The sequence below is a fragment of the Canis lupus genome, chromosome 28 (assembly GCF_048164855.1).
Source record: "Canis lupus baileyi chromosome 28, mCanLup2.hap1, whole genome shotgun sequence".
NCBI lineage: Eukaryota > Metazoa > Chordata > Mammalia > Carnivora > Canidae > Canis > Canis lupus.
The window spans coordinates 32,023,626-32,048,637 of record NC_132865.1 but is presented as its reverse complement, the minus strand read 5'-3'; the positions used below and the strand labels follow the sequence as shown (position 1 = coordinate 32,048,637).

General features: G+C 35.2%; 1 long non-coding RNA gene across 1 annotated transcript in view; it reads left to right on the top strand.

The window, feature by feature from the left end:
* Positions 1 to 25,012, top strand: part of LOC140620372 (uncharacterized) — a 93,246-nt gene that overhangs the window by 60,867 nt on the left and 7,367 nt on the right. The window contains exons 6-7 of the long non-coding RNA XR_012020174.1: positions 7,376 to 7,461; positions 13,223 to 13,288. This is a non-coding gene — a long non-coding RNA (uncharacterized lncRNA). The remainder of the gene's footprint in view (positions 1 to 7,375; positions 7,462 to 13,222; positions 13,289 to 25,012) is intronic.

Genomic DNA, 25,012 nt, shown 5'->3' with positions numbered 1-25,012 from the left:
GGAATTTTATAGTTTCAGGTCTTACATTTATGTCTTTAATTCATTTCCGGTTAATTTTTGTGAGTGGTATAAGATATGAGTCCAGTTTCATTCTTCTGTATATGATTCTTCAGTTTTTCCAACACCATTATTGAGGAGGCTATCTTTTCTTCATTGAGTATTATTGGCTGTCTTGTCAAATATTTGTTGACCACATATGTGCTTTTTCCCCCCTTGGCTCTTTATCTTGTTCCATTGGTCTATATGTTTAATGTTATGCGAGACCATATTGTTTTGATTACTACAACTTTGTAGTATAGTTTGAAAACAGGAAGGATGATGTTTCTGGGTGTGTTCATTCAGAAGAGTTAAAATGATCAATTATTATTTTTTTAATAATAAATTTATTTTTTATTGGTGTTCAATTTGCCAACATACAGAATAACACCCAGTGCTCATCCCGTCAAGTGCCCCCCTCAGTGCCCTTCACCCATTCACCCCCATCCCCCACTCTCCTCCCCTTCCACCACCCCTAGTTTTTTTCCCAGAGTTAGGAGTCTTCATGTTCTGTCTCCCTTTCTGATATTTCCTACCCATTTCTTCTCCCTTCCCTTCTATTCCCCTTCACCATTATTTATATTCCCCAAATGAATGAGAACATATAATGTTTGTCCTTCTCCAATTGACTTATTTCACTCAGCATAATACCCTCCAGTTCCATCCACGTTGAAGCAAATGGTGGGTATTTGTCATTTCTAATGGCTGAGTAATATTCCATTGTATACATAAACAAATGATCAATTATTGATGTCAATGTAGTATGAATAAATTTTGTTTTTGCTGCAGGCTACACATTTTACTGTAATTGGTACTATAAAATCATGGTTTTAAATGCTTAATTGAGCTCTAGTTTCTGTCTTAGCTTACAGGTTTCTTTTTCTCTGAAGCTAAGCTTCTGCCAGTCTGCCTTGTTTTACCTTCTGACTCACTTTCATGCTTTGATCTAAAATCCTCCATAGATACCATTTATCAAAATAGCTGGGTCTAATGTTCAAGAAAAGTTTTCAATTATTGTTGAGATGATATGAAACACAATAAAATGTAAAACCTAAAAAAGGATTGGTTTTGGCTAGGGTCTTTTGTGGTTCTATACAAATTTTAGGATTTTTTGAATCTGTGAAAAATACCATCAAAGTTTTAATAACAATCACATTGACTCTATAGATGGTTTTGATTAGTTTTTAACAATGTTAATTCTTCTGATCCATGAACATGGGATATATTTCCATTTGTTTATATCTTCTTCAATCCTTATGTTTAATTTTTTGACAAATCATCATACTGTTTTTCACAGTACCTGCTTTGTTTCATATTCCCACCAGCAATGTACAAGTATTCTGATTTCTCCCTATCCTTCTTGACTTTCATTTTTATTTATTGATTGTTTGTTTGTTTGTTTTTGTAGTAGCCTCCTAGCCAGTGTGAAGTAACATCTGATTGTAGTTTTGATTTGCTGTTCTCTAAAAATGAGTGATGTTGAACATCTTTTCATGTACTTATTAGCCATCTGTGTATCTTCTTTGGAGAGATATCTGCTCAAGTTCTTTGCCCATTTCTAAATTGGATTATTTGTTTTGCTATTTTGGTGAACTGTAGGAGTTTTTTATCTATTCTGGATATTAATCCCTCATCACATATATAATTTGCAGTTATTTTCTTCCATTCTATGTGTTGCTTTTTCACTCTGCTGATAATGTCCTTGGACACACAATTTTTTTTTTTTTAAATTTTGATGAGGTCCAATTTATCAACTTTTTTTTCTTTTATTGCCTGTGCTTTTGGTATTATAGCCAAGAAAGTCAATCCAATATCCAAATCCAATATAATGAAGCTTTCATCCTATGTTTTCTTCTAAGATTTTAATAGTTTTAGCTTGTGCATGTTGTTGATCAATTTTGGGGTTTTTTTTGTGCATGGTTAAGGTAAGTATACACTTCACTCTTTCACATGTGGATATCCAGTTTTCCCAGCACCATTTGTAAGGGTTTATTTCTGGGCTTTCTATTCTATTTCATTGGTCTATATGTCTGTCTTTATGCTAGTATCACATTGTTTTGATTAATATAACTTTGTAGTAAGTTTTGAAATCAGGAACTGAGTCTTTCAAGTCTATCATTTTCTTCAAGATTGTTTTGACTATTTGGTTATACCTTTAGATTCCTTATGAATTTTAGGGTATATTATTCTATTTCTACTAAAACAGTAATGGGAATTTGATAGGAATTACATTACATCTCCAGATCACTTTGGGTAGTATTGACATCATAATATTGTCTGCCAATCCATGAACATGGGATGTCTTTCCACTTATCTGTTTTCTTTACTTTGTTTCAACAGTGTTTTCTAATTTTCAAAGTACAGATCTTTCATATCTTTGTTAAGTTCACTCCTGAGTATTTTATTCCTTTAGATACTGTTGCAAATGTCATTGTTTTCTTAATTTCATGTTCAAGGTGTTAATTGTTAATGCATAGAGACACAAGTAGTTGTATGTGGTAATTTTGTACCTTGAAACTTTAATATGTTTTAATTAACCTTTTCAATTTAAGATAGTTGTAGGTTCATATACAGTGGCAGAGAATAATAAAGAGACATTTCATATACCATTTTTTCAATGTTCCTCAATAGTAACATTTTACAAAACTAGAGTATAGTACAAACAGATAGTTGATAATGCTGAAATCCACCTAACTTATTCATATTTCACTTGTTTTGTATGTATGTGTATGTGCTTGATTCAATGCAGTTTGATTATATATATATATTTTTTTCATGGATCCACCACCATAATAAAGATATGAACAGTTCACCTCCATAAGTGTTCCTCTATTGCCATTTTATAAATGCTCTTTCCTTCCTTTCTTCCTAGCTCTTGGAAACCATTAATGTGCTTTCCATCCATTCAATTTTATTATTTCAAAAATATTGTATCAGTGAATCATACAGTGTGTAACTTTTTGGGGTTAGCTTTTTTTTTTACTGAGCACAATCCTCTGGATATTCATCCAAGTTCTTGTATACATCAATAGTTCATTTCTTTTCATTACAGAGTAATATTCCATGATATGGATGTATTAGTTTGTTTAACCATCCAGTCAAGGAAAGACACTTGGGTTATTTCCAGCTTGGGGCTATTTAAATGAATTTTATATGAAAGTCTGTGAATAAGTTTTTGTGTGAACATAACTTTTCATTTTTCTGGAATGAATAACCAAGACTCAATTTGTTGGGCTACAGGGCAGTTGTATGTTTAGAATCAAAATAAACTGTCAAAATTTTTCCAGAATCATTTGTACTATTTTATATATTCTCACCAGAAATGTATGAATGATTCAGTTGCTTTGCAAGCTCAGTTACATTTTGTGTTGTCACTACATTATACTATGGCTATTCCTATAAATGTGTAGTGATAGCTCATTATAGTTTTATTTTGCATTTTCCTAAGGCTAATAAATTTAAAATATTTTTCTTTTTTTAAAGATTTTATTTATTTATTTATTCATGAGAGACAGAGAAAGAGAGAGAGAGAGAGAGAAAGAGAGAGAGGCAGAGACACAGGCAGAGGGAAAAACAGGGTCCATGCAGGGAGCCCGATGCAGGACTTGATCCTGGTTCTCCAGGATCACACCCTGGGCTGAAGGCGGTGCTAAACCGCTGAGCCACCAGGGCTGCCCTAAAATATTTTTCATGTGCTTATTTGCCAGTTGTATATCTTCTTTGGTGAAATGTCTGTTCACACCTTTGGCTCATTTTGATTTATATTCCTTTAAAAAAAAAACTGTTGAATCTTAGAAATTCTTTATCTATTCTAAATTTTTGTCCTTTGTTAGATATGTGATTTGCAAATGTTTTCTCCCAGTCTTAAACTTTTTTAAAAAAAATCCTCTTTATAAGACCTTTCATGGAGTAAGATCTATTTGTTTGTTTGATGAGGTCCAACTAATTATGACATGTCTTAAACTGAGAATTGGTCTGGGCACATAGTATCAAATGCTTCTATGCTAAAAAGAAAAAATATTGGAATGAAGAAGTAAGTCAGAGAGGAACTAGTAAATTTACTTTATAAAAAATTTACTTACATTCAATTTAGGTAACAGGCTGTATTATTAGTTTCAGGGGTAGAATTTAGTGATTCAACAGTTGCATATAACACCCAGTGCTTGTTGAAGGAGGGCACTTGATGCAATGAGTAAATTTATTTCTAATTTATGTTTGTGGTTTCTACTGTTGATATCTTGATCATTGTTAGATCTGGAAATAGTAGCATCTCATATTTTTAAAATATCTTCTACATTGCACAGAGTGTTATAGGAACACATAGGAAAAATATTTACTGTGTTTTATGGGTTCAAGAGCTAAAGAATAGAAAGGAGTTAGCAAAAAGTGCAGAATGTGAGGGAATAGAAATGAGTAGGAGGATGATAGGATAAAATGATCTGATGTAGCATTTTTCAAAGTGAAGCCTGTAGATTCCTGAGATGCTTAAGTCATCATTTGCCTTTTAAGCTCTGTTAAAATTTGCACTGATGGTACTACAGTAATGGTTGATGCAGAAGCAGAATGGTTAAAGCTGCTAGAACTGTAGCATGAATCAAGGCAGTGACATCAAACTGTACTGGAAGTTATTATAATTTTTATCATCATGCACTTGCAAGAGAAAGACTATCCTTACATATCTAGAAATATAGTCTTTTCAACAATGGTACTAGAATAATTAGATAATTGTATGCAAAAAATGAACCTTTACCTAAACTTTATAACTTACACAAAAATTCCTCAAAATGGATTATAGATGTAAACATAAAAAATACAACCATAAAACTCTTCTATGAAGATATTGGAGAAAATCTTCAGTATTGAGGCTAGACAAAGTGTTCTTGAACATGGCACCAAGAGCACCACCCACGAAAGAAAACATGATAATTGTACTTTGTCAAAATTAAAATCTTTTACTTCATAAAAGATACTGTTAAAAGAATGAAAAAAACAAGATATTGACTGGAGAAAATACTTGAAAATCATAAATTTGATAAAACACTTGTATCTGGAATGTGTAAAAATCTCTCAAATTTCAACAGTAGAAAATCAAACAAATCAATTTAAAAATGGGCAAAAGACTTCAACACTTCATCAGAGGATAAGAGAAGGTTAAGTAAAGACATGATAGATGTTCAAAAATTATTTGCCAGTAGAGAAATGCAAGTTAAAACCAGGATGAGATACTACTACACATCAATTAGAATGGTTAAAATAAAAATACTGACAGTATCAAGTTTGGTTAGGATGCAGCGTGGTTAGGACTTTCATATATTGCTAGTAAGAATGCAAAAATGGGACAGCCACTCTGGAAAACAGTTTGGCAGTTTCTTATAAAGTGAAACATAGACTTACCATATGACCCAGCAATCTCATTCCTATGTATTTACCCCAAAGAAATGAAAACTTATGTTCACACAAAAGTCTTTACATGAATATTTATAGCTGCTATATTCAGACTTCCCCCAAACTGGAAAAAATTTAAATATTCTTCCATGGGTAAATGGTTGAACAAAATATGTTTCATTCATAAAAAGGAAAACTACTTAGCAGTTAAAAGGAACAAGCTATTGTAACAGACAATAACTTGGATGAATCTTGAAGGTACTAGATATCGGGTGAAAGAAGCTGGTTTCAAAGTATCACATGCTAATGTATTTGATTTATCAAAAAGATTACACAATAATCTCAGAAACCAGTGGTTGCCAAAGATTGGGAGTGGGGGCAGGTTGTGATTACAAATGGGTATCCCTAAGAGGTGTTGCAGGGTAAGAGAGCTATTTTGTATCCTAATTGTGGTACTGGTTTTATGAATCTGTGCTCATAGGACTGTATACCAAAACAAATTCAATTTTACCACTTATTAACTTAAAATTTCTAAATACTAAAATAAAAAGACATATTCAAGGAAAAAAAGAATGTCCATCATGAAGCAGTAAAAAATATTAATTTTTATGAAATCTCAATCCCTGAGTACATACCTTTTTTGTATTTTAAGTGATGTAATAGTAAATATAAATAAAACCTTCGCACTGCCTACAGACATATTATGGTTGCCTCCAAAGAAGAACATCTTTGTGATTGTTTTTGTTGCAGGCAGAACTAACCACTTTCTGCATGAAACACCAATTTTTAGTTGATATAACGACTTAGAAACTATTTTTTCAGCTTTGAGTATTTGGCAGGCATTTTTTTGGAAATGATCAGTGTGACCACAAAGTACCTTTGCATGTTAATTAAAAGAAGTCTTGTGTTCTACTTCGTTCTCCAGCCTAATTTTTATTTTCCCCACATGTTCTTCTAGACATCTTCTCTCATGTTGAGTTGAAGGTACTGAATCTGTAGCTTTGAGAACCTCTGTTTACTTTAGGTCCAGCCAGCCACAGTAAAAAAATTAAAAATAGCTACTAGAGATTTTCATAATAGCTTCCAACATCATATTCAGAGGGACATAAGGGAATTTAACAATTTGTGTGGAGGTTGGATGGGAGTATACAGAAAATATCTGTTTAGTATGCATCTCGGTTCTCTGGCTACCCTGTAAATACCCATAGCTTAGCGATTAGTAAACATTATTTTAATTGCCTATTTACTTGTTGTCTTTCAGCACTAAACAGCACTCTTGGAAGGCAGGGATTATGTCTTATTAACCATGACATTTCCTAAAATTAGCATTGGGCTTGGTATAGAGTAGGACATTCGATACTTCTCCGATGAAACAACAGAATGAAGAAGTGAGAGAAAGACTAGTAAATTCACTTCTAATTTATGTTTATGGTAACTACTACTTGATATCTTGATCATGGTTAGATTTGAAAAGAATAGCATCTCATAATTTTTTGATCATCTCAGTATTGTCACATTTTTGCCAATGTTGATGCTAAATAAATATGCCATGAGGGGGGAGGGAGGTAATATGTGGCCAATAATACTTATTTTATAAGGATGTGGTAAGATAGGATATACATACATATGAGGCATTTAGCCTATACCCCCATATGTGATAACTGTTCTTTTTCTTACAACTGGCATAGAGACTGCAATAAAAAGAAAACTTGGCTCTCTCTGTTTCTACAGACACCCACCTTAGAAATTTCTGCTTGGAACCTATAGATAAATAATCTAAGGAAGACAAAATCACAGTAGCCCTAACCCAGTTCTAACTGTGACATTCCTTCATCAGGGCAGCAACAGAGAAAATGTTCATACTCCAGGAAGCCATGCATAGATGATTGTAGGTAGTCTTTGGACTAAGAATCTTATATTTACTATCCTGTCTTGTTGTTTTCTCAATTGCTAGGTAAAAGGAGGAGGACCAGGAGCTGCAAATATGTACCAGCCCCTTCCACACTGAGAACTTTGGTGTATCATATATTATTGATAGATGTAAGTAATACAAGGACATGGAGTTGTACCTGTTTTGATCATTCCTCTATCACCACAGCTTACTTCACAGTGGAGTCCAGTTCATATTTTTCCAATGAATAATTGCATTACTGTTATTTACATTTAAAATTTTAAAGAATTTTCCTTCATTAAGGCATATAGGTTTTTATTCCAGAAAATGTCCTACAGCAGATAATGTAAAAAAAAGAAAAAAAAAGAAAAAAAAAGAAAAAAGAAAAGAAAAGAAAAAAGAAAAGAAAAGAAGGTAGGGAACGGTGGTGGTGGGAGAGAGGTAGCTCCAAGGAAGTTTATGCAACTAACAGAGGCAGCATAAAAAGGCTTCTTGTAGAAGTGGTGTTAACTATTATAAAGGTTTGGCTAAATGGCAGTGGTTGCCCTGGTTTGGGAGGAGGGAAGGATGAATAGGTAGTGCACAGAGAAGTTTTAGGGTAATGAAACTACTCTGTGATAATACAATGATGGATACATTATACATTTGTCCAAACCCATGAGTAGCACCAAGAGTGACCCCTACCAGAAACTGTGGACTTTGGGTGCTAATGATGTGTCAATGCAGGTTCATCAATCGTCACAAATATGCTACTCTGGCACAGGATGTTGCTGGTCGGGGAGATTGTGAGGTGGCTGGACGTATATGGGAAATCTTTGTCTCTTCTCAATTTCATTGTGAGCTTAAAACTGCTCTAAAAAATAAAGTCTATTTAAAAAAAAGGTTTGGCTCTATGGTAACCTCGTGGAAAATCTTCCACTAAGCATTATAAAATAAAACCACTTCCCCTGGAAAATTAATAAATGAGGTCTCTTTTGCTTTCCACCTTTGGTATCATGGCTTAATCATTTCAGCTACAATGGAAAAATTTTTTACTTTTATTTTCCCAGAAATTATAAGTTTCATTTTATAATAAATGCATAAAGTGTCGTATGAAACCGTGAGACCCTTTGGCTGCATAAATCCAGCTACTTATTAAATAATTAGTTTATTTCATAAGTAATAATTTAGAATCTAGTTTGTCCAAGTTACCACACCAGATGTTCTAAAAATGTACAGATTTTTAAAATGACGATCTGCTTCATTTGTGAAGTGCCTTGCCATTCACCAAGCATTTACACATATATATGTTTTTATTTTTTCCTCCCAGCCCTGAGAAGTCACTGGGGAAGATTTTTAAATTCCCATTTGAGAAACTTTTATTAATTAATAAGTACTTATGTTGATTTTAAAGTTGTATGTTAATTAAAAAATTTTATTATTGCACAAAAAAAATTAAAACAACATAGAGCTTTAAAATGAAAAATAATGTCTTTTGGCTAATCCTAGTAAAACAACTTTAATTTAAAAAATTTTACCTTTTAGACTACTCATAGCTGAAGAGTAATCATGACTGGGCCAGAGGTGGTATTCTGAAATATTCTTTATTTATAGGAGTATAAAAAGTTATCAAAGTTTGGTATTAGAAGTAGAATATGTTACTAGTAAATTCAAGAAAAGGTGTAGTGCCCAGCAAGTCCTTGTTAACTACTATATTTACATTTACACATGGGTGTGTATGTACATATATATATATACACACACACACATATATATACACACAAACATACATATATATGTATATAGACATATGCATCTTGTATGTCTGTGTGTGTGTGTATATATATATATATATTTTTTTTTTTTCTTAATGCTCCCTGCCACAAGCCTCTACTTTACAAAAGAAGCAAATAGGAATGAGTAACTTGTGTCTAGTTAGCTCTGCCTTGGAGAAAGTCAGGGGAGATGTTTGAGAAGAGTTGGTGCTGCAGTCCAAGGATGAGCTCATGAAAAATGGGTTTGGAGATGAGGTTTTGAGAAAGCTTCTGAGGACAGCAGTTCTTTCTTCCATGATTTTGATGGGAGTCACTGTAAATTCTGAAGCACAGTGTTGCAAATCCATGCTCTCTCTCCGGTTCTGTCAGCATGGTTGTCTGGGAGGAAACTTGGAACAGCAAATATTGGCGACTGGTATGGGAGAAACTGTAGAAGTCTGTTTGTGAGATGGGTCTTCTTGCCCCTTTCTCATAGCCAGGAAAGTCAGGTCCACTCAGAATGCCCAAAGTACAACAAAGACTCAATTGTGGGCATGACTGTCCCCACAACCATAGAATAAAAGTCATTTTTTTGTTTTGCTTCACCTTAGATGATAACTAGATTTAAACTTGTGAGTAATTTTATAATTATTACTTCACATGATTGCATCATATTATAGAAGGTGTGCATTTTTGGTATTTCTGGACATTTAGGAGGCATTTGATTCACATTTTAAAATTTGTATCATAGGGCAGCCCAGGTGGCTCAGCGGTTTAGCGCCATCTTCAGCCCAGGGTGTGATTCTGGAGACCTGGGATCAAGTCCGGTGTCAGGCTCCCTGCATGGGGCCTGCTTCTCCCTCTGCCTGTGTCTCTGCCTCTCTCTCTCTGTCTCTCTCTCTCTCTCTCTGTGTCTCTCTCTCTCTCTGTGTCTCTCATGAATAAATAAATAAAATCTTTTTAAAAATAATAAAATAAAATTTGTATCATAAATATTGTTGCTGTGAAAAATCTTTCCTCCGTATTGTTGTGTTAAAAGCAAAGCTGGAAATATAAACTGTAAGTGAACAAGCTGCAGTGGCCTTGCTTTTGTTTTAATTTTCTGCCAGGAGTAGGTATGTCATTGTTTTAACTTGCATCTCTGTGTTATTAGTTAGATTTTATTTTAATAATTATTAATTTTTTCTCCTTGGGTGTGAATTACTGGCTCATGTTATCTTTCTTCTGTCCATCCTACCATCTTCCCCTGCTTCCTTCTCTGTTGAACTTAAATCTAGTAGGAACTGTTTAAATAACTGTAACATAAGTTTAAATGTTGGCCCTCTTCAATCAGGCTAATATTCTGATCCACTCACTGACACTTTTCTTGCCGAGTTTTTGAGCACCATTCTTTTAGCCAAATTCTAAACTGAATTCATATTTTTGCTTCCCCTTCTCCCCCAAAACCCCACAATGCCTATCACTGTTTCCTATCTCTATGAATTTACCTAGTTACTCAAACCACATACTAAGGCTCTCTGGCAGCCATTCCATTTTCTTCTATTCCTGTGGACATTATCTTCATTCAAGTCACCCTTGTGTCTCAGTTGGCTTGTTGAACTGAGGCCTACCTGAGTCTTCCCCTAACCCATCCTCAAAGTCTCCTTTACTCCAATCCATCTGTCCTTCCATCTGAACCCTCTCCTCTTTTCCTTTTGTAGGTATATCTTCCTCCACAGAATTCCTTAATTCTTTTGTCCCTTAAATCTGTCTCCCAAGGGAATGACAGGCCTGCCTTCTCTTTAGTTCAGGGTCTGCAGGTCAATCGTGCTTATTATTCTGATTCTCTGGATTTCTTTTCTATGACCCAGATTAAGCTGTTAAATATTTCTATTTGAATGTCTCAAAACTTCCCAAGATCCACATGTAAGATTCTGAATCACAAGCTTCTCTTTTTTAGGCTTTAAGTCAGAAACCCTGGAATCATCTTTGTCATTTTTTATTTCCTCAATAACTTCTCATTGTCTAACCCTCTACCTATCTTACAGATGCCACCTGTTAAATATCTATTATCCATTAACATTTCCATATTACCATTGTTACTCTTCTGATCCAGAATATAAGCCCCGAATTTCCTGAAAACTCTAATGGTCTCTAATTAGCCTCTCAATAGCCACTCCTGCTCCTTCAGCCAAACCTTGTTTTCCACACTACAGTATGTGATATTTTCAAACATTCTGAATTACATTTCCCAAGAGAATACAGTCCTTACGGTGGCTCCAATGCCATAAGTGATCTAGCCCTAATTTCCTCTTCTCCTATGTTCTCATCTGTTCTCCCTTGCCACTTGTGCTCCCATTCTGTCAGCCTTCTTTCTCTTCTTCAGAGGTTCCACTTTCCTTTCCGCCACATGCCCTCAGTCTGGAATATTCTTCCACACACTCGTCTCCTCCCCCGCACACTGCCCAGGATTCCTTCTTGTATTACAGACCACACCTCAAGTATCATTTCCTCAGGAAAAATTCTCTTGATCCAGCAACCTAGTTCAGACTCTCCTACAACATGATCTGAGTGGACACTGTCTCTTTCATTATAGCATCTAACACATACTCTCAACACATAGATGCTAAACTGTATGAAAGCTGAGGCTATATCTGGTTTTGTTTACCATTGTGTTTCCAGACAGAATCATGTCACCTGAAACTCAATCACTGTTAATTATTAAATGAATAAATAAATAAATAAATAATCTGCATTTCCAAAATTCAAGTGGGGTTATGTTCTCCTCTTGTTGAAATCCTTTAGATAATCTTTCCTTGTGCTCAAGATAATGTTCAAACCCCTTCACATGGCCTGTGATTCACATCAGGTCCTGCTTCCTGATCAGGCTCCAAGCTCACCTCAGTTCAGTTGCATTATGCCAGTATTTACTAAGTGAACCTAGATGGTGCTGTGTGCAGAGGCTTGAATGATGACTAGGATATGTATCATGAGTATACTTAAAGATATTGTAGTCCAGGACAGACATTAAATGAGCGATGGCAACTTTGATTAACCAAATATATAAGCTGTAAAAATACTCCCTCCTTCACATGTAATGTTCCAGACACCATAGCAAGTCATTTCACTAAACATGCCATAGTTACTTTTCTTTGTTCTTTGCACATGACGTTCCCTTACATTTCTTACTTGGCACACTTGTATTTCCTGTATTGATCTTTCCCCAGTCCCCACTCAACTTTGCCTGTCTTGCTTTTTATAATTAAAATTAAAATCTTTCCAGTATTGCTCATTCCTTTGAGCTCCTGTAGCACCTTGTATAATTCTGCTATTTTCACACAGCTCTGCAAGTGTCTCTTACTTGCCACTGTGCTTCAGGGAGGCAAGCCTACATCTGGTTTGGTCAAACATACAGTAGATGTTCACTAAATAGGTCTTGATTAAGCGAATTAACCAAAGTCAAGTGAAGGGAAGATCAAAATGCCATGGGAGTTCAGAGTACAGGATGTTAGTATGTTACCAATGAGGAATAATTTGTGTAGCAGCTAAGATGTCTTATTTAACCAGGAGAAAATTTTATGTGGGCTACAGTTTTAGCAAAAGCACATGTAGAATCACCAGTGTATGGTTTCTCACTTTCAGGCAAGATGAACTGCGAATTGCCAAGAAGATTTCAGCTGTCAGCAAGGAACCCACTATAAGCATAAGTCCTTTCTTGCACACAGCTACCCTTTCAGGATGGTTAGAAAGAGAGATTCTTAAGTAAAAGCTACTTACAGACAAATCTTTTGGTGTTCCTATTCCTGACCAGATAGGGCCACATCACATCATATCAGAAGCAGGGAGATTAGTAAGCAGGGTTTTCCTGAATGTGCTGATGAAGACCATTGTTCATCTAGTCCTGCCAAATGGCCATAGAAATAGTATATTCTTCTCACTACTAGAGCCCAAGATGGGTTAGGAAACCTGAGTGTGATTCCTAATTTGAAAAATAATGAGACATTAAAAATATTGTGTTTGTGGTGGAGGAAATAATGCAACACATACCTTGTAGGTGTCTGCAAGTAGCCACTTGTCAAGGAATCAGGAATAGTACTTGGGGAATTCCTATGGAGTTGGGGTGCCTATATTTTAGAGCCTTGGCTATTTTTATGTTGTTTTTTCCCCCTCTAATTATTCTCACTTTGTTCTCTCCTAGGACTTAATAAAATTTCTCTTTGAAAACATCAGCTGGTCCCAAACATACAATGAGGAATCAAGAAAAGTATGTGTTTGTGTTATTAAAATATAAACTGAGGTACATTAAAATTTTGACAAACATTGACGGGAATCTAAAGGCAGCACCAAAAGGAAAATGGTTTGATGCTTTTAGCCAAAAGGAGTTGGGGAAAAGTTTTTATGGAACCAACAGGTGTTGAGGAAAGGCAGGGGCAAAGCAAGGAAATGATTTGATTGGCTAAAACTTAAGCTGCCTTATTTGGGAAAGACAAGTTGGCTACTGTGATTGGTTGTTTTCAGGTTTCCTTTCTCATCTTTGAAGCATTTCAAGGAACTGATCCTGGCTTCGGTTTCTGTTTGCTTCTGGTGTCCACCGAAGCATTAGAGCCACTCCAGTCTAGTGGCCTCCTTGTTTAATTACTCGAACAGGGTCCTATTTGGTTCCTTTGTTTTGCTCTGTGTTATCAGGTATGGTTATTGTACTAGAAGGGGTGTTATTCCCTGGAGGGTCAAGCAGAGGCAGGGCAGCAAGAATGAAAGTGAGTGAAACTGACACACAGGAATAGTAAGAGAAGGGTGACTCTGTTTCTTCCACCATAGAGTACCTAATCTTAAATGCTCCTGCCTCTGTCTCATGACAAATTCAATTTTCCAAGTCTGATATTGCAGCATAATCAATGAGGACCACACACTTCAGAGTTTAATGCTTTATTTTCTTTATTACAAGAATGTTCCCAGGATGGAGGTGATGATGATTTTTAAGAAATTAGTACTGTTTTTAGGTACAGCTTCCAAGTCCTACTTAGAATACTTTTAACTGTCATTTATTCATTTACTCTGATCTTATTACATGAACCAACACAGACCACATGGAATTGTTGCAGTTTATTTTATGCTTTGGGGATTTTGGAGAGAATTTTTAAGTCATGGAGAGTTTTGTGTACCTTAATCAAGACAAAAAGCAAACAAGCAAACAAATAAATAAAAAAACAAAACAAGTAAAAAAAAAAAAAAACCAAGAAAAAGAAAGGACCTTTCTCCAAAATGAAATGTGTCAATTATTAGCCAAGAGAAATGTAAAATGGCCTTCATCTTTGAGTTATTACTTTGCATTTAAATGCTCATAACTGTTTTAGAAAGCTTGACGCCCACACCACAGGATCTTGTTCCTCTTTAATTTTCTCTAATTTGTGTAGTGAATAACCAAATACTCATAATGCAATTAGAAGATAATCAGGCTTGTAATTATGTTAATTGCTGGAGACTTACATCAATCCTCCAGCAAAGTGATAGGATTTCAGGGGAACTATTAACTATTAACGTAGCAAGAGAGTGAGGGGGAGCCTGGGATGGGTAACTCCAGAAATTGATGAATAACTAAGGTTTGTATCACTGAATAACACTGGGGACAACAGAACCATATAGGAAAGGGGCTTTAAGGGGACAATGATTTGAGGTTCCAGAAAATCAACCTCTTTTGTTGGTTTCTTTCCCATAAACAATCACAGTGTCTACCCATTTCATCATAAGAAGCCTAATTCAAAGAAGACAGATGAATAGGTGAAAGAGAGGCTGACTTTCTGTCTTAGCACTGGCTTCCACATTACCTAAAACCCAACAGTACAAAATAAGACATTGTTATTGCTTCTCCACTAGAAGTGTTCTTTGCTCGTATGATGATGACCAATAGTCAAGCTATAACTGTTGCAATCTGTCTTTAGACTGCTACTCACCCATTAAAGCCTCATGGCCTGAACATTAAGTTTATTCCTAAATACAATCAATTACAATGTGAATTAAAATTTGCTTGTTTTCTTTAGAGTTGGCTGGAGCTAAGCTGGACCTCCTGGATCCTGCCTTGGATCAGTCTTCCTTGCCTTCCTCATTAGTACAAATAGTATGAGAAGGCTATTCTTTCCTTTCTTTCACCCACGTGCGCTGTGTGGTATGGCAGGTAAAGAAGGCCTGTGGTGTGGTTTAACTGCTACTTATAACAGTTTTATGCCACCACACTTGTACCACCTCGTGAAGTTAAAATTAAAATTACCTCACAAAGAGATGTGGAGAAAAGAGAACCTTTGTGCACTGTTAGGAGGATGTAAAACGGTATAGAGGTGCCTTGAAAAATTAAAAATAAAACTACCATATGATCTAGCAGTTCCACTCTTGGATATATCGGAAGGAAATGAAACCACTATTCTGAAGAGGTATCTGTATTTCCATGTTCATTGTAGCATTTTTCACAGTAGCCAAGACATGGAGACGACCTAAGTATTCATTGATGAACTGATGGATAAAGAAAATGTAAAACATATAGACAATGGAATTTTACTCAGCCACGATAAGGGAGATTCTACTGTTAGTGACCATATGCATGGACCTTGAGGACATGATGCTAAGTGAGATAAATCAGACAGAAAAAGATACTGTATGATCTCTCTTATACATGGAATCTAAAAAAACTGAACTCATAGAAACAAAGAACAAATTGGTGGTTGCCAGAGAGGTGAGGGGGGGAAGGTAGAGGGAGTAAAAAGAATCAAAAGGTATTGACTTACAGTTGTAGGGTTAATAAGTTCTGGCGATATAATGTATAGCGTGATGATTATAGTTAATAATACTGTAATGTATATTTGAACATTACTAAAAAAGAGTAGATCTTAAAAGTCTCATCACAAAAAAATTGGAATCATGCAAGGTGATGGATATTAATTAAATTTACTGTGGTAATCATTTTGCATTATATACATATATTGAATTGTAATATTGTTCACTTTAAACTGATACAATATTTAAAATATGCCAATTATATCTTCATAAAATTGGGAACAAATAAAAGGGGGGAAAAACCATAGGTTATTTACTTAGAATAGAGAGATTACTCAAAACTGATCCTAACTTATATTGAGTCACCATTGGCCTGCTTGGTCAAAAGGAGAAAGGATTACCTCACAAATGTTTTGTTTCTTTTCTGAGAAGAAAGGACCAATGGTCTTCTAAGTAATATTCAGTTGTGTGCCACCTATCAATTATGATTAATATAAACTGAAAAGCTTTTTTATTTTCAAATGTATGCAAACTAAAATGACCCTCTACAACAAAAGTAGGGTCAGAAAAACCCAAACTCAACCATTGTTACTCAGTGTGAATATATATAATAGCTCATTCCCATCATAACTTATATTCGATATCCTTAATATCAAAATAAAGTGACAAATTTGGATTTGTAGTTCACCATATGTTTACTGCTTCTAGGCCATTTGGGAAGCATATTGCAACTATACAGGGCATAATTAAACTGTAAGAATGCTATAAGCTGAGTTAAATAAGGTACATTACATAATATTCACCAATTTTGTGCCACATTTTTTATTAATTGTTAACCATTAAAGTGAACACAGGTTCTAAGTGTTTATTAAAGTTTGAGTCATTAAAATGACCCACATTATTAGATTTTACTGGCTGCTAGAAAGCCAGAAAGGAAAATATATGCTAAGCCCATTTTAAAGGAGGTAGCTCCTCAGAAGGTTATCAGTCAACAGGCAATTTATTTGGAAGTAACAGGATCAGGCCATCATCAATAAAAGAGTAATCATCAGTTACAAATATTCAAGAATAAATGAGGGATTTGAAAGAAGGCCAAATTGTATGAAATGGAGTGATAGGAAAATATATTACTCATAGAAACTAGAAACTTTTCCTGTAACTTATTTATGGTTGGCAAATTGTCCAAAAACCTAATTAGACAAGCTGATGTTCTTGGAAGAGATCTCAGACTAGCTCATTACATTAACTCCATAAATTTGTTCTTTCAGAAATCCCCAAGTAGGCAACTAATCATACAGAGAATTTCTTGCTTTTTCTCATTCTTTAATTTCAACTTTTATCATTGGCTAGAGTATTATTTTTACTGAGCACAGAAGTAATTGACCCAGAAAAATTTATTTAGCTTATAAACCATCACTTTAAATTAGATGCAGGTCTAGAGATAATTCAGTTAACATTCTACTATGATTTCTAATTAATATAAAAATGTGAGTACATCTCTTTTTAGTTTATATAATGAGAATAAAATTTATGATAGTATGGAATTTATGTAAGGAAGGAAAGAATGCTAATCCTGAAAACTGTACTCTTTAAGATTGAAGATAACCATTTGTTTCTTTTTAGTCCTCTCTCAAAGTCATGGAACCATGAAGTGTCAATGGTGGAAGACTAATCACAGTGCTTGTGATTAAACTGATAATAAATAGGTGGCTTACATTTTAACTATATAATGTTACCTAACTAACTAGGTGAATATACTATATACTATTTATAAATAACCTTTCTGCATGAGGTAGATGGGGTATAGGAGTTTCTAAATTCAAATATCACGTTTTAGACCAATTAGGTGTTGTTTTAAAAAAGATTTTATTTACTTATTCACAAGAGATACAGAAAGAGACAGAGACATAGGCAGAGGGAGATGCAGGTTCCTGGCAGGGAGCCCAGTGAGAACCGGATCCTCGGACCCTGGGATCACGCCCTGAACTAAAGGCAGATGCCCAACCGCTGAGCCACCCAGGTGTCCCTAGACCAATTAGTTTTATAAAATGTACCAAGAAATAAAAAGTACATTTTGCTTTCATATTCCTTCCTTTCTCTTACCAATGTGCTTTTTTCTCTGCTCCAATTTATCCTATGATCAACAAATTTATGTCTGTGCAGATTTTCCCCAAATTGCGTGCAGGTTTCTATTAACTCTGTAGCAAGATTTTAGCTTATCCCACTTCATGCTGATTTATTTCCTTACTTGTTAAAATACTTCAAATGAGTGATTAATGCAATGGAGAGTAGCTAAAACCTGTATTTAAAGTTTAAAAGATTATTGGGCCCAGACATCCTCAGAGTATTAAAAAATTGAAAGAAAGTGGCTAGACATGAAGTCTGAAATTACTTTACTTAAGAACTAGTATTTGTCAAAATCAAGCTTATGGCTCTGGACAGGGACATTCAAAACGTGTTTTAACGGTAAATATTTCAGCTGTATAACCTGAAATCCTCTGTGAAAACTTTGGAAAAAATTGCCTTAAGCTATGACTAAATTATTTAAGGCTTGTTCTTTTTGAAGTTTAATTTGTATCCCTAAATGATATTAATAGTCAAAAAGAGATTCAAAGTTGAAAATGAATGTATGCCATTTCTGTGATAAAAGCAAAAACAAAACCTGGTGCTGTGTTTGTGTGCTAACATGAAATTTCACCTTATTTGATATATATGGGAAAAGACGGAAAAAGCAAGAAAGAAAAAATAAGGACTTTTTTTTACAAGTTCAATATTTTGTAATCACTTTTTTCTGGTTAGGAGATGGCTCAAGTGGTGCCAGGCACTCAGTTGGTTAAGCAACTGACCCGATTTTGGCTTGGGTCATGATCTCAGGGTGGTGGGATCAAGCCCGACATCAGGCTTCATGCTCAATGGGAGTCAGCTTGAGATTCTCTCTCTCTCTGCCTCTCCCCTCCCCTCCCACTGTCTTTAAAATAAATAAATAAATAAATAAATAAATAAAATCTTAAAAAAGAGAGAGAGATGACTCAAAGATTGTTTAAAGTATTTGTATTGTTCAAGAGGTGGCTGGTCATCATTTCTACTGGAGTTGGAAAAAGAGTTAAATATGTGATTTCCATTCATGGAGCAGAAATTACTTTCAAGGAAAGGTTACAGAAATAGTAAAACAAACTTTTGAAGAGATTTAGGTAACACTGTTGTTTATGTGTCTGTGTAGAATATAAGCATACAGCTACAGAGGTTTAACTTGAAAGGAATCTTTAAAAATTTGACCAAAGGACATTTTAGTTCTGAGATATAATAACCTCTTAGTTGTTGTGCAGTCATAGAAGTGAAGATATTGAAAAGTGAAATAGAAAATTACATTTAAAAACATACACAGTAATGTAAGTTCTTTAAGCTCACAGTCAATGATGTTGGGAAGTTTATAAATCTTGAATGAAGGAATATTATTATAAAAAGGGCATGTAAGTCTAAAAAACTAGAAAACTCTGTATTTAAACCAAAAATATACCTTAAGATAAAAATAAATCTTAGACACCAACAGGATATATAAAGGCTTATCTAAATAAATCAAATATAGTTCAGAATATGCCATTGTGCAAATACTATTTATAATTATGGAAAGGTGTACCCTTTTCAGCAATTTGTGCTATAAAATAAAACAGCAATTCTAATCATCACAGGTTTGTCAGTCGTGTTAAAATCAAATGAATGCTGGGTTACTAAAACATATGGCTTTATAGGAGTGACAATAAAGGTGTGTTTATGGGTTTTAAGACTCTAAGTTATTTATGAGTTATTTGAAGTCAAATTGACAAATGGTACCTATAGAGAAATCCGAAGCAAATGGGAAATTAGGAAAATAATTGAATCATGGAATTATGATGACACCTTTGGGGAGTATGAATTGCCAAACAAGCTTGGTCTACTAGACAGGTTCCCTTAAAGGGACTGAAGAGAAAACCCTCCTTATGGTTATTCAAATGAATACTTTAATTATTATTTTTGTTGAAGCATCCTACTACTATTACTGGTATGGAATGAGGAATCCATAAAGCATTTTGATTAAGCACACTAAAATTGTGTTTCTCCAGTTAATATATGAACTGAATTAGAATTTATTGAAGATAAAAATGTCACTTTAGATATGTAATAACTCCTGTGGTCTCAAATGAATGGTAATATCTCAAATGGATGATAAAAGATTAAGTCCATTTTACATAATAACTCATGTAATTTAGAAAGCAATTGGCTGGGTGGAAAAGGGCTCTGTTTTTAATACTTCTGATTTTCCTATAAATAGAATAGAATTGTGGTGCAAATACAACCCTAAATAGTAAATAACTCTTGCTCTTCAAATCCAAATTTTACTTTTCAGTGAATCTTTTTTTTTTTTTTTTTTTTTTTTATAAATTTTTATTTATTTATGATAGTCACAGAGAGAGAGAGAGAGGCAGAGACACAGGCAGAGGGAGAAGCAGGCTCCATGCACCGGGAACCTGACGTGGGATTCGATCCTGGGTCTCCAGGATCGCGCCCTGGGCCAAAGGCAGGCGCTAAACCGCTGCGCCACCCAGGGATCCCCTTTTCAGTGAATCTTGATTTATAAAAGTACCCTTCAAATCTTCATCTTAGGACTCCTAGTAAGCCAAAGCATGCTACTGTGATAATCTCTAGTATTTGTTTCTTATTAGATTTTTTAATATTCCTGAAACATGCTAATCTTAACCACAATCTAACTTTAGATTTATGGCAGGGTCTCCATGTTCTCCATCTTACCTAATATAAATACAGTACAAAAAAATCTTTTTGTTTTTAAAGAAAAAGAACTTTAACTTTTTTTTTTTTAAGATTTTAGTTATTCATGAGAGACAGACAGAAAGAGGCAGAGACATAGGTAGAGGGAGAAGCAGGTTCCTTATGGGGTGCCTGGTGTGGGACTCCATCCCAGGACTCTGGGATCATGACCTGAGCTAAAGGCAGACATTCAATCACTGAGCCACCCAGATGCCCCAAGAACTCTTAACTTTTAAGCAAGTTTAGATTTACAGAAAAATTTAAGACACAGTGGAAAGTTTCCACATACCTTCACCCAGTTTCCCTCTTTATTAATTTGTATTAATCTGGCACCTTGACTGTGGTTAAGGAACCAATATCGATACATTATTATTGACTAAACTTGATCATTTATTCAGATTTCCTTAATTTGTACTTGATGTTTTTGTTTTTGTTTTTGTCCAGCACTCATGTAGGATTGCACACTCCATATAGCCATCAGTTTTCTTTAGGCTTTTCCTGGCTGTGAGAGTTTCTCACTTTCCTTATTTTTGATGACCTTAACAGTTTTGAGGCACACTGGTCAGGTTTTGTGGGATGCCCTTCAATCGGAATTTGTCTGATGTTTTTCTCATGAAGAATTTCCTTTTGCTCTCCATTCTCATTTACCTCCGATTTCTCCTCACTGCAATGACAAGTCTTTGCTGTGCGTGGGTAAGCTCTTCAGAAGGTTTTTTATCACTGGGGAGTTTTTGCGGAGTCGTCCCTGACTGCAAAGAGATCGTTTCCCTTCCTTGGGAGTGAACAGCTCCTGAGTGACAAGCTCCTTCTAAAACTGAGAACCAGTAACCTGTCCACTTTGATCATCAAATTCTGCTGCCTTTATTGTAGATTCAACTGCCCTGCCTACAGGTTCTGTTGAAGGTGTCTTTTTTTTTTTTTAAGACTTTTAAATTTATTTTAGAGAGAGAGAAAGAGAGCACTAGCTGTCTTGTGGGGCAGAGGGAAGGGAGAGAGAATCTTAGGCAGACTCTGCACTGAGCACGGAGCCTGACGTGAGGCTCCATCACAGGACTCTAAGATCATGACCTGAGCTGAAACCAAGAGTCAGGCACTTAACTGACTGAACTATCCAGGCATTTTCATGCTTTTCTATTATTAATCTTGGAAAGATACTAAACCTTTCTGAGCCTCAGTTTCATTTATGTAAAATGGGAATGATGGTGTCCATACTACAGATTAGTGTGAGAATTATGTGAGGTAAAATATGTGAAGGGGCAAAGTCCAGAATTCTGCCCTCCGCACACGCTCATCAATATCAAATCCCCTTCTTCTCTCCCCACCCCCATACTTTTCTGAAGCCCTCTCTAATTCCATATGTGTTATCTCTTTCCCTTTCACATTTTATCTCACTTTGAAACTTATTTGTATTTCATGCACATGTTATTTTATTCTCTGCCCCTAAATCTTTTCTACCAGTTCCCTTATCCTTTCTCCTGATGGTATCAGCCTGTGTTTGCATTTCCAGGTTTTTTGTTTGTTTGCTTGTTTGTTTTTTAAATACAATAAAACCAAGCTTTTCCAGCACAAAACTCAAAGGCCTAGGATACTGAACAAAGTTATTGAACATGACTTCCAGAAGAATTGTGCACTCAGTTGATTGGTAGAGGCAAAAACCCAATGGTAGAGGCTTAGTGGGACGCCAGATGTGAAGAAATGCAGGTGGACATTGTGGATTATATTTTAAAGATGATCAGAAAAAGGAAATAAAGAATGGTACTTTGAGAATTCCCCAAAGGAGGAGAGTAAATAGAGAAATGAGAACAAGAAGGGAAAGTTGAACCAGACAGGATTCTATTGGGAAAGGGAGTATAAGAAGAACAACAAATTTTAAGGTATAAAGAAAGAAATTAATTATTTGCTCCGAAAATTTTTATTTAGAGGCTTAGTACAGGAGTATAGTCAACTCCCTCCTTCAAAGATCTTTCTTTCATTATGAAATGTGCAGAAAAATAGGAAAATAATCTAATTTAAAAGTACAGAGCAATCCATTTCTTTTTCGTCTTTTTATTATTTTATTATAAGATATACAAAAAAGTAGAAAAAAAGCAAAGAAAAAATATATAATTTGTTTAATGAATAATTATGAGGCGACTACTCATGTTACCAACACTTATTCCCAGAGAATGTTGGCTGCCCCCTAGGAGTCCTCCACTCCCTTTCCCAAATAGAAGTCCCTCTCACTGTCTTTCTTCTCATTAGTGTTTTCTTGCCTTTAACAATTTACAACAATTTACAATTCCTTAAGCATTCCTAAACAATAAGGTTTAGTTTCTGACTGTTTGAGAACCACGTAGAAATGGAACCATAGTATGGATTCATTTGTTTCTTGTTTCCTTCATTCAGCATTATGCTTGTGAGATGTATCCATTCAGCTGAATGCAGTTGTAGTTCATTCATTTGCATTGACACATAATGCTCCTTTGTTGAATGTACCACAATTTACTAAGAAATTCTACTGTTGGTGGCTATTTGGGTTATTTGTAGTATTCATTACAGCAAGGCCGCCTTGAAAATTCTTGTACTTGTCTCCTGGCGCATGTGGGTCTTTATTCCCTTAGGTTCTCTACTTCAGTGCAGAACTGATATGTCATACGGAGTGTAAATTTTCAAGTCTGTTGAATAAGGCTGAACTCTTCTGAGGTGATCATGCTGATGTACAGGTGCATTATCAGCATATACATGCAGTTTCAGTCGTGTTTAGACTTTGAGTTTAATCTTCTTTCCTTGATTACTAATAAAGTTGAGTACATTATGTCTGTTGGCCATTTGAATATCATCTTTTATGAAGTCAAATTTTTTGACCATTTTATTTATTTGCAGAAGTTCTTTTGGTAGTTAGTATTTTATTGAAACTAGTATAAAAATGAGAGACACTAAGGTAACATCTTTTTAAAACATTAACTCATGCATTTACTAATTTTTTGCCCTGTGCTTTTTCTTGTATTTCAGTCTTTTTTAAAAAAGATTTTATTTATTTATTCATGAGAGACACACAGAGAGAGGCAGAGACATAAGCAGAGAGAGAAACAAGGTCCCTTCAAGGAGCCCTATGTGGGACTTGATCTCAGGACCCCAGGATCATGACCTGAGTCAAAGGCAGATGCTCAACCTCTGAGCCACCCAGGTGCCCCATTTCAGTCTTTCTATATGGTATCACCCCATTCTCTGCCTGTAGTATATCCTTTAGAATTTTCTTACTAAGGTCCTTCAAGTGACAATCTCACTTTCTTCCATCAGAAAATGCCTTTAAATAATAAAAAAAAACATGTATCTAAAAAAATATTTTCATTGGGGGCATAGCAACCTTTCATTCCATTAAAGATTTAGTTCCAGGGATCCCTGGGTGGCGCAGCAGTTTAGCGCCTGCCTTTGGCCCAGGGCGCGATCCTGGAGACTCGGGATCGAGTCCCACGTTGGGCTCCCGGTGCATGGAGCCTGCTTCTCCCTCTGCCTGTGTCTCTGCCTCTCTCTCTCTCTCTGTGTGTGTGACTATCAAAAAAAAAAAAAAAAAATTAAAAAGAAAGATTTAGTTCCTTTCATTTGTGGTTTTTATTAACGTTCTTTGAAATATCATTCATCAGTTTGTCACTACTTTCAATGCTATTAAAATATTTTCTGATTGTTTAAAATATTTTGCATGATTTTTTGGTGTTAGGTAATTTCACTGTTATCCACCTAAAATTAGCTTTCTTTAAAAAAAAAAACATATTGTTAGGGGTTGTTTAGAAGAATCTATGGATTGGTGCTTTCCATCAATTATAGAAGTCTCATCCCATACCTCTTGAAATATTATCTAATTTTTCTCTCTCCTTTCTCTCCTCCCTCTCTTCCTCCCTTCCCTTCTGTCATCTTCCCTTCTCTTCCTTTTCTTTTCTCTCTCCATCTCTATCTTCTTGTCTTCTCTTTGTGGAACTACAATTAAAAAGTATGTTAAGTGAGGGGCACCTGGGTGGCTCAGCAGTTGAGAGTCTTCCTTTGGCTCAGGTCATGATTCCAGGGTCCTGGGATTCAGTCTCACACCAGGCTCCCTGTGGGGAGTCTGCTTCTCCCTCTGTTTATGCCTCTGCTTCTCTGTGTCTCTCATGAATAGATAAATAAAATCTTGGGAAAAAATGTATGTTAAGTGAAAGGTATGATGTCCGTGATGTAAAGATTCAATATTGTTAAAATGTCAGTTCTTTCCAAATTGACCGTAGATTCAATGCAATCTCAATTAAAATCTCCCAAAATTATTTTGCAGCTATTGACAATAGATGACAACAGATGACTGCTACAAAATAAAGAGCCCAGGAATAGACCCACAGTAATATAGTTAATTGATCTTTGTCAAAGGAGCAAAAACATTTTGGTGGAGAAAGGATAGTTTAAAAGAAAAAAA